The sequence below is a fragment of the Parasteatoda tepidariorum genome, chromosome 6, assembly GCF_043381705.1.
Source record: "Parasteatoda tepidariorum isolate YZ-2023 chromosome 6, CAS_Ptep_4.0, whole genome shotgun sequence".
Lineage (NCBI taxonomy): Eukaryota > Metazoa > Arthropoda > Arachnida > Araneae > Theridiidae > Parasteatoda > Parasteatoda tepidariorum.
The window spans coordinates 8,039,641-8,053,845 of record NC_092209.1 but is presented as its reverse complement, the minus strand read 5'-3'; the positions used below and the strand labels follow the sequence as shown (position 1 = coordinate 8,053,845).

General features: G+C 27.6%; 1 pseudogene; it reads left to right on the top strand.

Moving 5' to 3' along the window:
- Positions 1-11,305, top strand: part of LOC122272369 (RAD50-interacting protein 1-like) — a 33,084-nt pseudogene extending 21,779 nt beyond the window's left edge.
- Positions 11,306-14,205: the final 2,900 nt, after the last annotated feature.

The following is a 14,205-nucleotide window of genomic DNA, read 5'->3' as shown; positions in this document are numbered from 1 at the left end:
TATCGACCCACTGAAGGGATGAAAGGCTGAGTCAACCTTGCCCGGACCGAGGATCGAACCAGGGACCTGTGGCACGACTGCGCGAAGCGCTACCTCACAGCCACCGGTCTGATAAGTAGATATTAAAAATGTTGCTATATGTAAGCGTAAGAAACTTTTTCTGTTGTTTGTGGGTTGGTGAACAGAACAATAACTTAAGGGCAGCCTGAAACTAATTTAATAAATACATTCATATTTATCTAATTTCAAACCTTAATGCTATTGCATGAGCCAGTTTTTAATTTTTGGTTATAATTATGTTTTTTCAATGTTACATGTTTATAAATTTGTAATATGTATGACTTTCAAAATTTCAAGGTGCATAGTGTCAAATGGAACAAATAGTTTTTGGTTCACCTAGAGCTGCTAAAACTCTTACGTATTGTCCTGTTAGCATGTGTAATACAAATAATGGGATATCATGATGGTTGCTTTTGCAGTTTTAGTTTTAATGTAGTTTCCAATATGATTTAGTGAATGTAATACAAATTCCAATTCAAACAATCAACCAATTCGAAAAATTCTCAATTTCTAGAAAGGTATTGTAATGTATCTGGAAAAGACTGCCAAGTATCTTTCCTGGAGCTACAATTGGAACTCCTTGATGACTTTCGTTTGAGGTTGCATCAATTATCTCAATGTGAAATGCAAGAAGCTATTCAGCCCAACTTCTGTGGTATCATGAATGCTATTCATTACATAGCTATGGTGCTAGAGGAATGGAACAACTTACCAGTAAGCTTTTTTAAAACATGTACTTACCATGTTTCTAACGGGATCTAAAAAACCTGAAATTCGATTTTTCCAAAGCCTGATAATTGTCTATTGCTCTTGGAGCAGTGTGTGTGTGTTTATATAGTATATATATATANTATTCATTACATAGCTATGGTGCTAGAGGAATGGAACAACTTACCAGTAAGCTTTTTTAAACATGTAATTACCATGTTTCTAACGGGATCTAAGAAACCTGAAATTCGATTTTTCCAAAGCCGGATAACCAGCCTTTTAAATATTATTTAAAAGGTCAGTAATTTTTAAAAACTAAGTTTTCTGAATAAGTTTTTTTTGGTCATTCTTGATCTTAATCACAAGTAAGATGCATGATGGCTTTATAAATAATGTGGCTCTATTTATATATGATATTGCATTTGTGAATTCTTCCTATTATTGTGCAAAACATTTCAATTTATAATTTATATGCTTATGTATTATAATGTTATATATAATCAATTGACATATTAAACCGTGGTCCAGTGAAATTTTGTTCCTAACAAAATGTAATAGTTAATCTTTTTTATATATTAAAAAGTAATTTTAGTTGATTATTTCACATAATATTATTTGTTTCTGAAAATATTATATTGTTATGTATAATAAAACTAAAGTCTGACATTCGACAAATTTTCCCGGAAAAATCAAGTTTAATTAAGTTGGAATCCTAATTTTTGTATTTAAATTATTAAAATTGTATCAATGTAGAATAAAGGTTAATTGTAAGTATTCATTTTAATTGAGTTTGAGTTTATTGATATTGAGTTTATGACTATTGATAGATGTAGCAAATTCTCTTATCTTTTAAAAATGTTATGGTTAGTTTAGTTAAATTTTTTTTGTAGTTTTTCCTGCAACTCCACACCTACAGGAAGAAAAAATTAGCTTGTGAAGCCATTATGAGAGGTAAAAATTTTTATTTGAAGAATATAATCATTTGAAGAATTAATTTAGCTTTTTATTAGAAAATTTTATATTTCAATTGTAATTTCATAATATATAATATAATTTGTTAACAAATATATTTATATAGAAGTTTGTTTTTCTTAAAACTGTTATTTGAAACTGTCATTTCATTTTCATAGCTGTTCTAAGCTAATGACAATTACGGAAGAAGATCTTTATAATGCAAACCTTGATATGCATGGTTTTGCATTAGATAGAATTTTGTATTTACATTAGCAGATCTTTATAACACAGACCTCAAAATCGCCTCAATTGGACATTTGTATATTATAGAATTTTCTGTTACATAGATTATGGAATTTTGTGTTATTTATTTATTTTATAGAATTTTCTGTTTTTAGATTATGGAATTTTGTGTTATTTATTTATTTTGTGGAATTTTGTGTTATATCACTTATTTTCAAACTCACCTACTAAATATGGCAAGATTAGTTTGAAAGATCTTAAAATGCTTTAAAATAAATTTTAGGTACAAATACTTAAAAATACAAAATAATCACTTAGGTATTTTTTATTCTCAGAAAAAAGTGAATTATGATTCTATTTAATGAGAAACAAAATAATCAACTTTAATTTGCTTAACATTTGAAATTTTCTCCTCTTAGCAAATAATGTAAAATGTTAATTGTCTAATTATAGAATTTACTGGATTGCAAATTTCATTGTTTACACCACAAAGCTAGTGTAGTTTATGGAGAACTGCTGTTTATAGAAGTGTTTTGCATGACTCTTCTAATGTATATGGATCATTTTACATATCATCATTAAGCTCACCTATTAAACATTACAATATATATCTTGAACAAATCAATATCATTTAATAACTGGAAATGTTTTAAAGTCATTTTTAAATGCAAATTGTTTTAAAAACTAAAACATGTATTTAAATATTTCTTTAGTACTATTAAAGACAGCAACAAAAAGAAAATGAACATAATTTTGATTTGCTTAAAAGATTATAACCTCTTAGCAAACAATTGTTTGCAATTTTTAGAACAGTTAATTTTTTTTGGTCAGTTTCAGAAATTTCTTCAAAGTAATTTTTATTGTTTACACTCCAAAGTTAATATGGATTATGGAGAATTGTGGTTTGTAGAAATGCTTTATATAGAATGTTTACTGCTATAACTGTTAGGTTAAATTTTTTTAATCTGTATAGCTAGTCCTAATTGCGTAGATTATTAAAATAGTACAAAATTTTAATATGAAGATCTGTTGCTGTTTTTTTAAAAATGAAAAATATTTGTTATTTTAATGTGATAAATTATGCCAATGTATTATTGTTTAGGCTCATAGAAATATTAAAGAAATTGATTTTGATGAAAAAATCTAAAATAATTGTAATTTTTTTTTAAAAACGAATTATTTATTTTAAAACTATTTAACCTTTTATAGGACAATTTTTCGAGCAATTTTATGTTAAAATATTTTTGAGTTGTTAAAATATTTATAAAAATAAATTCATTTACCTTATTACCTGAAATTGATTTGAGTTTTAGAACCATTTTTCCTTGTGGGATTTTCAGAATTTTACCCATTGTAAAGAACTGGTCATAAACTTGAACCTTTGAAGAACTAAATTTATAAATTCCATGTGTAATCAATAAACTTGATGAGAAATGATCAAATGAACGGCCACAGAATGCACAAGGGAAAATAATTCCACAGTGTTGACCTTTCTTTTTAACCCCACACGGCCTTAACTGTTACCCTCATTTACATGAAGAAAGCCCTTCTTTAGTATTATTATTATTTTGTATTTTTTTTTGAAGTTATCAGGAGAGGGCTACACAAGTACTAGGTGGGAAAAAATTTACCATGACCTTATAAAGGGTTAAGATATACAGTGAAACCTCAATTGAGCGGACACTCTTGGAACCAAAAAAATTGTCTGTTTACGAGAAAGGAACCCTAATAACAAAATTTAACACCATAAACTGTTTTTCGAATATTTTCAATGATATAGAAACAATACAACAATCTATAACAATATTTCTTTAAACCATAAAAAGAAAATTTCTATACAAAATATATAAAATGGTTTGATATAACTACATAATTCTAGATGTAGCTTACCGACTGGCCTGTGTAAGGGTCAGAGAACTGGCCTTGCATCAAAAAGGTTCTGGGTTCGAATCTCATGCAAGGCATGGATGTTCTTTCATTCTCTGTGCTATCCGTCCTTGCAGTGGGAGCAAATTTGGCCCCACCTAATAGGGTGCCCCTGAAAGTGCGGCCTGCAAATCTGCTCTTCATGTGTCTGTATGATGATAGGTCCTTCTCCAGGTGAGTATTGGAAGAAAAAAAAGATATAGCTATAGATAAATTAGTATAGTTCTTCTATTAACTCAGATATTATCACACAGAATTAAAAATATGTCCGTATTGAGAGGCGTCCATTTTGTTTGAGTGTCCATAACACGAGGTTTCACTGCATATCCATTTTCAAGTAAAGACAATTTTTTTCAGCATGGTAGTATGCATAGTTTTAAAAAAAAACTTTTCTTTGAGTTTAAGCTTTCTGTGATTTTTTATTTTCTTGATTGAAAAAGATTTTGAAGAAACCCTTACGATACAACTAATTGTGGTTGCTTAAGTTATTTGTACTTCTGCAGATTTGGATAAGTCCCAGTTGAGTATCATGAAGGGCGGAGAGCATCGGACAGCATCAGAAGAAGAACTTATAGAAGCGTCCGTGTTTGACGACGCCATCGGATTATTGAATCACGTGCAGAATGCTTTCTTACAAACAATGTGTGATAGAGTCATGCTGGATATCAAAACTAAGAGCAGGCCTTATAGAAAAGAGAAGTAAGATATTCGTATTAAGACCCTGATGAGATTTGTATATAAGTGAAAAATATAATATTGGATTTAAAAAATATTATTTTTAGAGTTTTCTCTTTCCCATACAGCAGCTACAGTATGAAGACGATGCTATCAATGATTTACTCTAAGAGTTGAAAGTTAAACTAGAGAGAAAAAAAAACAAGCATCTCTAACAAACCTCTTCTCATCTTTTAAGAACTAACTAATTTTTACGATATAAAATTAAATGCAAACCTAAACAAAAAACATAATTTTTTATTTATTTAGAAAAGCTCGATAATTAGTAAATTTGTTTTTACTCATAATTATATCAGCTGGGATAATTTTTATATATGCTAAATTTTAATCATCGAACCACCTTTTCATGGCACTATCAGAAGTAGCATTTCTGCACCAAAAAAATTGACACTGACTGAAAGTAAAATAATTTCTGAAAAATAAGGTGCCTTCGATAACAACTTTAAAGTCAATGGAGATAACCTCTAAGAACGACCATTTTATTGTGAAATGGAGAGTGATCGTTTCTGAGAGGTTTCTCTGTATTACAAACCTGATATAAGGAAGTTGATATTTTCCATTTGATACTGATTTGATTTGCCAGAGATTTTCACAATAATTACATTTCTGGAAGATTACATTTAGTCTGATCTGGAGATTGTAAAATTAATCGTATGATATTTTAGTTTTCTTTAAATTTTCAAATATATTTATTGTAAAGTTAATTTTATAATTATTTTTAAATGTTTGTCTTTCTTCATGATTACTATGTAACAGTTTTTTAAAAAAAAATTATGTCATTTAAAAGATTGAATATGAAATTAGCAAGAGTAATTCATTTCAATTTGATTCCCNTATTACCTTGAAGTTAATTTTATAATTATTTTTAAATGTTTGTCTTTCTTCATGATTCCTATGTAACAGTTTTTTTTTTAAAAAAAAAATTTATGTCAATTAAAAGATTGAATATGAAATTAGCAAGAGTAATTCATTGCAATTTGATTCCCAAAGTGGTTTTTCATAAGATGAAGAAGTTTTACTTTTGCTTAGTAATAGGTTTAGGTCATTTTTCAGTTATTTTTAGTGTATGAACCTGTGACTGTAATGTTTTAATGTATGAATTTATTTTTAAGTTTACCATTTAAGAGAATTAAAATTAAAGACAGGCTTTAAAATTCAATAAAGACTTTTAGCTATAATTGAAGCAATAGAAATTTTACTTAATTTTTCAATCCCGCTTTCATTTAAGATTTAAAGATTAATATGTATTTGATAAAGTACTTTATACTGACTAATTTAGTATCAGCTTGTAACTAAATTAAAAAATTAGTATACCCATTCCTAATAGGATAAAAAATAATTTATTGATTGACTTTAATGATTAAAAATGATGGTAAAGAATTTTATAGTGATCAATGTCATCAATTTTATATTTATTGATGTAACTTTTTTTTCTTTACTGTACTGGAAAATGTTTTCCAGTTAATTGAACTGAGTACGCACACTCCCTTAAGGAAATCTTTATCTTAGGATACCACCGTAAAGTGCTCCATTGTCTTTTCTTCTTTTCATGGTTTTTGTTTCCATTTGTTTCTTTTTATGTCAAACAGAATGCTGCCTAATTGTGTTACCTAAAAAATTTATTATTGTATGTTTTTGATCAATAATTAATCTCATAGATCACATATTTGATAAACATTATTATTATTCCAAAGAATATTTTTAATTCTATTTATTTTTGAAATTGAATGATTATTTTTATGAATTGCATAATCTTTCATCTAAAATCTACCGATTATGTTCAAGCATTTTTTGAAACAATTTAAATGATTTCATAAATTGCAGATTGTTTAATTCAAGCTTACAAAGCATTTTAATATAGGATTGTATAAAATTTATACTGATTTTCAAACTTTTATAATTCATTGCTGTATTAATTGCTTTGTTAAATTTCAGTTACCAAAAGTACATTTGTATTTAATCTGTAATAAAGTGTTAAATTACAGCCTCTTTAAAAACTTAAAATTATTTTGGAATTTGCAAAATATTGATTAAGAATAAAGAAAAAATTTAATGCAGTTTTTTTATGTATGCATGCATCTGTGAAAAGAAGTGATTGAGTATGGATTATGATGAAAATCTTATTAAATCCAAATTTTAAAACGCATTATTTAGTGCCGCATTTTATTTTAATATTGTAATTTTTGTATCTTTGACTACTATTTAATTTACTATATTGAAAAGAAATTATGAAAAAGCTGTTTAAAAGATAAATTTAGATTGCCTTTTCTTATACCGCAATTTCTTCTTTTTTAATTAATTATAAAAAATTTGACCAACATCTGTTAAAGTAAGACTTTTTGTCATTTCAAAAAGTAAAAAAAAAAAAAATATATATATATATATTTGTGGATTTCATTTCTTTAAAGCCTGTTTTTCAGTAGTTAATGAGACAGATAGATTCCATCATAGATAAATTTGAATTGTGCATTTGGTTTCATCATATGTATAACTATAAAACAGTTTGTAATGAAATGATATTTATTTTAAATAATGTTGCAAGTATAATTATATGTATGAAATTTAACTAATTATAAGCTTAAGTTCTTAGAGTATATTAAAAAAAAATTAAAGTTAAATTAAAAAGATCTGATTTAAATCAAATGAATCAGATTCTTTTTTTTATTTAAATAAAAAAAAAACGAACCTGCTTTTTAACAATGAAAAAGAAAAAAATGTTTTTTTTTTTCTTACAGAGAAAGTGAAATCATCATCCTATTTTTCCCCATATTATGCTTAATGTCTTGTGCACAGGATTCAATTTTCATATATATCTTCTTTCATGCATCATCCAATCTGTGTAAATATTTTGGTTTTAAAATTTATGTTGCTTACTCTTTTATAAATATAAATTATATCTATATGATTTACAGATGGTTTTGTATGCCCGTGGTACAAGATAAAAAAGCTATGGAAATTTCTTTAGCCGCCTATCCAATGTTGGAAATAATAAGTACAAGTTTAAACAGTCTTCAAGAATTGTTAGCCAAGCCACTGTTTACAAAAATATGGCAACAAATCGCAAGTGAACTCAATTGTTACTTATATGAAGAGGCAAGTGTCTTTTATTTTTAAATCTTATGTATGATTTGATTACTATATTATTTCAGTTAGTAATTATTCTTCAGTTTAGGCACTCAGAACCAAATTCTCCTAAAAATATTTTTGTCTGAATTATGTTTGCTAAATGAAATGATATAAAATGTTAGTCACCATATTAAAATAAACGGTTTAGTTGAATAATTATTTAAAATAACTTTGTATCAATGGATTAGCTAATGAGATTTCATGTATTAGAAGGGTCATAACATTGAGGGGTGCAGTCACACTTAATAAACGTAAACTGTGTTAAGAAAAATTTATAATATTTTTACTCTTTAATAATTGTAATACTGTCAATAAGTTTAGATACCAATTAAAAAAATTAATTACACTAAATATGTTATTTCTGTTTTATTATTGTTATAATTTATTTCTTACTCATGTATTTTTTTAGTGGCTCTAAAAATTTAATTAAATAGTATTCTCTATGATGAAAAAATTTGGCTACATATTTTTTTTTAGATCACACAGATGATTTTAAAGGGAGTGATTATTCAAATTTAATATGCTTTTTATGCTTAAAGAATGAATTTTCATAATTACTGCAAGTTTTTGAAAAAGAAATAGTAATGTTAAAAAATAAAATATTAGGTATGAATATAATTTAAATCTGATTAGATCAAAATAAAAGTTTACCCTATCAGATGTTTGAGTTACCATTAGTTTTGGTATTTCTGGTTCCTTGGTTTCGGTTAGCTGTAGATCTTCTAAACTTTTATATCATTTTAGAAAACATTATATGGTAGGGTATGTAAGCTTACTTTTTTGACTGCACTTAATTATTGTATTGTCTATTTTTACTGTATAGCAAAATCTGTGACTTTTTTATGTATCATGACCTTACTTTTAGGAATGACGTTTTTTCAGCTGAAACTATTAACTAGGAGAGTGACTATTACCTTGAAACTCAAATCTCCCTTCTTTTTTATGAGGGAGTTCATAAATTCATATTGTTAAAAAACACATTTTTTGAATAGCATTAAAAACATATCTTTCTTCTGAATGTTTGGATCTCTATTCAAGTCATCAATATAACTGATTTTTATCCTGCAAGTTAAGCGATCTTTACCTCCCCTTCGGTATTATTGTGACAAACACAGCAACTGCTCATTCAGAATTTTGAAGGTTTGCAATAAATGAGATAAATTTGAATGCATAATTTTAAAACTTCATTGCAATACTGTGTGCAGTATTTTAGCTGACTGTGAGCAAACTGAGGCAGACTGTGAGCAAACTAACTGTGAGGAAAAACAGCCGACCCAATTTTGGGTTTACAACTACTAATGTTCAACTCCGTAGCCTTGTAATTTTGAACCCAATCCGGAAGATAAGGGAACTCCTGTATGAAGTATTGGGAGAAATTCGCCTTCCTCGAGGACATTTTTGATGGAACCAACCCGCATTAGCATTACATGGTGAGAAAAACTATGAAAACTTCCTATGGTTAGCCCGATGGGAAGGGGGCTATAACTCATGTTCCGTCTACCACTGAGGATATTTTAGGTCAGCACTATGCTCGGTACAAACTGGTCGCACAATTCGTTTCGACCAACCTTCACTGGAATTCGAACCCGGTTCATCTCATTGGGAGGCGAGCACTCTATTCCCTGAGCCACCACACGTATTATCACTTTCTCTTTTACTCTTCCACGGTGGACTGGTCGTAAGACACAGTTCCCAGTTGAACGCCGAAGTCAAGTATCACTAGTTGTGGTCAGTGTGCGGGTGGGTGACCACTTTGATCAAGGAACTGATGGTGTGTGCTATTGGTCTTTGTTAAACTGTTCTACCATAAAGTGCTCGACTTTGCGTGCAGGTGGTTGGGCTACCAAAGTGGTGAGAGGGGAATTTCCTGGCGCAGAGGATTAGCCCATTGTGCAAATAAATACCAACTTTTTTCTCTTACTCTGACTTGACCATGTTCTGAATTGTTCAATCTTCTGTATAGATTTTGGAAAAGGGGGGCACCTGCTTCATTGTTGATTATTATCAATTCATCTTTTCAAAATGCAAGGATTCATATTTTTATAGATCTAAGTTTATATATAAAAGAGAATAAACATTTACTTTAAAAACTGCTTATAAATTTTCTACACATTAAATCAAAATTATTGAAATAATGATATGAAATAATTAGTTTATGATATGGATTTATGCCACAAAGTTTAAATTTTCCTTTTTGGCACAATAAACATCAGAAATATCTCATACGGATAAATTCAAGTTTAATCTACTTTTGTAATAAAAGTAAATTTTTACTGCAAAAGTAAAATAGAAATCTTTTAATTGTACACTTTTGTATATTTTTCCAGACATTTTTTAATTAAAGGGGTCGTTCAAATATTATGTAAACACCTAATGGAAGGAAGAGATTTTGATTTATTTTTGCGGACAAGAGGAGAGAAGTGGTAGAGGTTATACACTATAAGTGTAATATAAGACATTAAAATCTTCTTAATTTCAGCATTTTTTCTATTAGTAAGGAAAAAATTAACAAAACAATTATGATCTGATTGGAAAAAGTTTCAATTTTAGATTTAAGTTAGGAATTTTAAGAAAGAACACACAAAAGATTCCTTTTACTTCTCCGCAGAAAGAAAACACAAAATATTTCTCAGACTCAAAATTTTATAGAATGAATGAAAATATGGATTTTGTTTTGTGCAAAATTACATCTTTTATTTAAATTTAATTCTAAAATTAATTTACTACAATAAAAGTCAAAGTTAAAGCGAAAAAATCAGGGATTGTGGCTGAAAGTCTTCTCGTTGGTTGTGGTATGGATGCTTGGAAAGAAGGGTACCAGCTCAGATGCTTTCCTTGTCATCTTTTCAGAATCAAAATTATGTGGCATTCCTACCATACCTATTAAAAAATAGAGCCCTGAAAAACAGGTTAATGTTACCCTTTCCTTTCATTCTTTTCTGACTGGTTGATTTCCATCTAAACATTTTCTGACTTATTGAGTCTACAACTCATAGATAGCAAAAGAACAGGTGACCCCGTGGTTATAGATAATTTTTTTTTGTCTTTTTTTTTTAAAAAAATTAATGAAAAGGTGTGAAAGTTGAGTGATTGAGACTAATTAATACGAAATTAAAATCAAAAGGTTCAAGTCATCACATGAAATAGGAGTTAAGGAAATAATTGAGTTATTGTACATCAAGTTAAGACTAAGTACATCCAATTGACTATATTTGTAAACTTTTATGCACTAAAACTATTTACTTTATATTCAGTATTGATATATTGTTTTCCTTTTTAGTGTTAAAGATTCGTTTACCTTACTAAGCTTGAATAGTGCACCTGCTATGTTATTGAGAGAAACTTTAAAGCATGAAGATGGCTTTAAGAGTAAAAGTAGCGCATTGGAAGAACTTGGAGTATTTAGTCTTAGTCCATCTCAAGCACTCATCATTCTCTCTCAGAGAAATTACATAATTGTACATTTATACTGTATTGTAAATTATTTCTTTCAGTGTAATATATGAAATTTTTTGTACATAAGACTTTGAAATAAAATATTTTATTTCTTTAATTAGTTTGCTATAATTTCAATCTTATACATTCTTCAAAAATTTTTGGAAACCATGACCAATTTTTAAGTACCAACATAGTATAAAATGGGTAGTAACATAACTGTTCTTTGTAAATGCAAAACAAAATTCAATATTTTTAACCCTTTCAGGTTATAATTATTATCTTGGTTGGATTAAATTTTCGATGGAATATTATGTATTGGTTGATAAAGAAACAAATATGCTTTTGTTTTCCCAGGAGAAATGCTATTGCCCTTAAATACAATTTTTTATTTTTATATAGTTTTAAATGCCTATCAATTTAAGTGAACTCAGTTGTGTAACTTATATCAATAGTAATTACTAAGTGGTTAAAGGCAGACATGAACAGTAAAATGATGTAAGGGCTGAGAGTAGATCACAAAGGTTTATTTAAAATAAAAAATATTTTAAAGTTCCAATAGCTTTTTAAAATTAGTTCACGATTGTTATTTTCAGTATTCGTATTCACGCGAGTTTAAAATCCAATATTGTGATTCGTATTCAAGCGGATATGCATGATTCTTATTTGTATTATGATTTGTATAAAAATTTGATATCGCAATTTCTATTTTCACTTTTTTAAAATCCAATATCGCAATTCATATTCACACGATTTTAAAATCCAATTTCACGATCCTTATAATAAAAAAGTTTTCTTTTAATCAGTTAATATAAAGGAGTAATATTCTTCATAGGTAGGTAATTTAATTATAAATGTTAGTTAAAAAAATTATGTTAAAATTTGAAACATGATTGGTATATAAATTTAATATCGATATTTTGCCCATAAAATTTTCAGGGTTTTTCTGTTTGTGTCCTGTATAAATGTTTTTGTTGAGCTGTAGATGAATAATTTAACAATAGCTAGTTAGAAGAAATCATGTGTTATTTGTTGCATTGTAACCTATGCCTTCTGAAACTCTTGCTAACTGGAATATTTTCTCAGTTGGATTAGCGATTTCGGATAGCGTGTTTACCTTAGAATTTAATCGTCGAATTCTTCAAGGTTTTATTTTACTTTTATTAATTAAGCTTTTATCTGAGCTTCAGGGTGCATAGTTCCTTTTCCCAGCTATTTTGGAAGTTCAGGTCTGTTTTTATCTTAATCCTGTCATTAGTCTGTTTTTATCTTAATCATCTAGGTCTGTTTTTATCTTAAAGTTTTTAATAAATAGTTAATTTTGGCAATTTAGTTTTATTTTATTACTCGTTTCCCCCCACAGTTTTGGAAGCTCTGATTTTGATTTATACAATGTTGACTAAAATGCATTACAAATTGGTTTAAAAAAGATATCCAACCGGAACAGTGGCCCTTCAGAATAAAATTGCATGGTAGAAAATCTTTGGAAGTCAATGATTTGTATATTGACTGCGACACATTCCATGTCTCATTTATTACCTACTCCCGATGATAGTGATGAAAACGACAAAGGTAAATTAAAAATATCTACCCACACCTGATCAAGATTTTCAAAGTATAAACATTTTGAAATAATATTTATTTGCAAACATAAACCAAACAGCTAATTTGTAAGCAATAGTAAGTATTGATAAGGATAGTGTTGAAAACAGGAAAATGTTACACATTTTTTCAAATAGTTCATTTTGTTAAAGTCAATTTTTAAAAATATGTTAATATTTTTTTCAGAGTTTAAAAACTAGCAAAATTAAATCAGAAATTAAGTTTTACAGGATATATGTTTTGTACATATTCATTACACTTTTCTAAAAAATACTACAAGTATAAAATTCAAAATAAAAATATATATAATTTTCAGTGCAAAACTCTATACAAATTTTGCTATCTACATGTACTCTTTCTGATTTTATTGGGGTCACAGACAAATTTTAAAATAAAAATCTGTTGTATCTCTTCTATTTAAAACTAAACTATAAAATTTTTTATTGTAAAATTATTTTATAGCCTTAAAATCATTTTAAACAACTAAAGTTTTATCCCCAATATTACTGATTTTTTTTAAAACAAAAACAGTTTAAGAAATGTAAAAAAATTCATTACAGTAGTTACAATGTTAAAAGTAACTATTTTAAGATAATAGATTTAATAGTTTATAAATAGTTCTAATAGAAATAGATGAATGTCAAACACTTTAGTTTGAGTATGCTTACAAAGCATTAAACAGCTATTGAAATAATCGCAGGCATATAAATTACCTACACCATAAGATTGGCTAGCAAAAATAGTAAGGTTTAACTTGTTGAATCAGGATCACAGCACAAATCCATCATAGATAAACGTAGTAACACTAAATGAAAAGCTGAATGTTTTGAAAGAAGAGTTGGAAATCCTTTAAAATTTCAGCAAAAATATAGACATCAGCTACTAAAAATAACAGTAAATTTTTAAAAAAAAAAATGTTTTACTAAGTAAATGAACAACCATTTAACACAAAACATTCATTTCACTTTTATCAAATGCGAGTATCCTTTAAACTTTCTTTTTAAAGTGTGAAAAAAATGTTATTTTTTAAATTAAAAGTAAGACAAAAACCTAACCAGTTTTTACCAATTTTAAGCACAAAAAAAAAACAATCTTGTGACAATTTTGGCTGTATCATTCAAAAAAAGTTTAAAAGATATAGTTTTCAACTATGAGGCACAAAGTTAAATGCAAATGGTTTATCCTGTAAGTATTTGCCAAAGTAAGTGGTATTCAAATCAATAGGTATGTTGTCGATTTTCTCTGAGCTTGTTTTTTTTTTCTTTTTCAAGCTAATGAATGAGTAACAATTTCTCTTTGCTAACACATTAAGTATTAAAAAATCAACTTTTCTAATACTTTAATATTGATCTAATTTTGTCTAAACACTTAAAGATTTCTAACTTTTTTTCCCATTTTAAAATTTTCTATTGACAA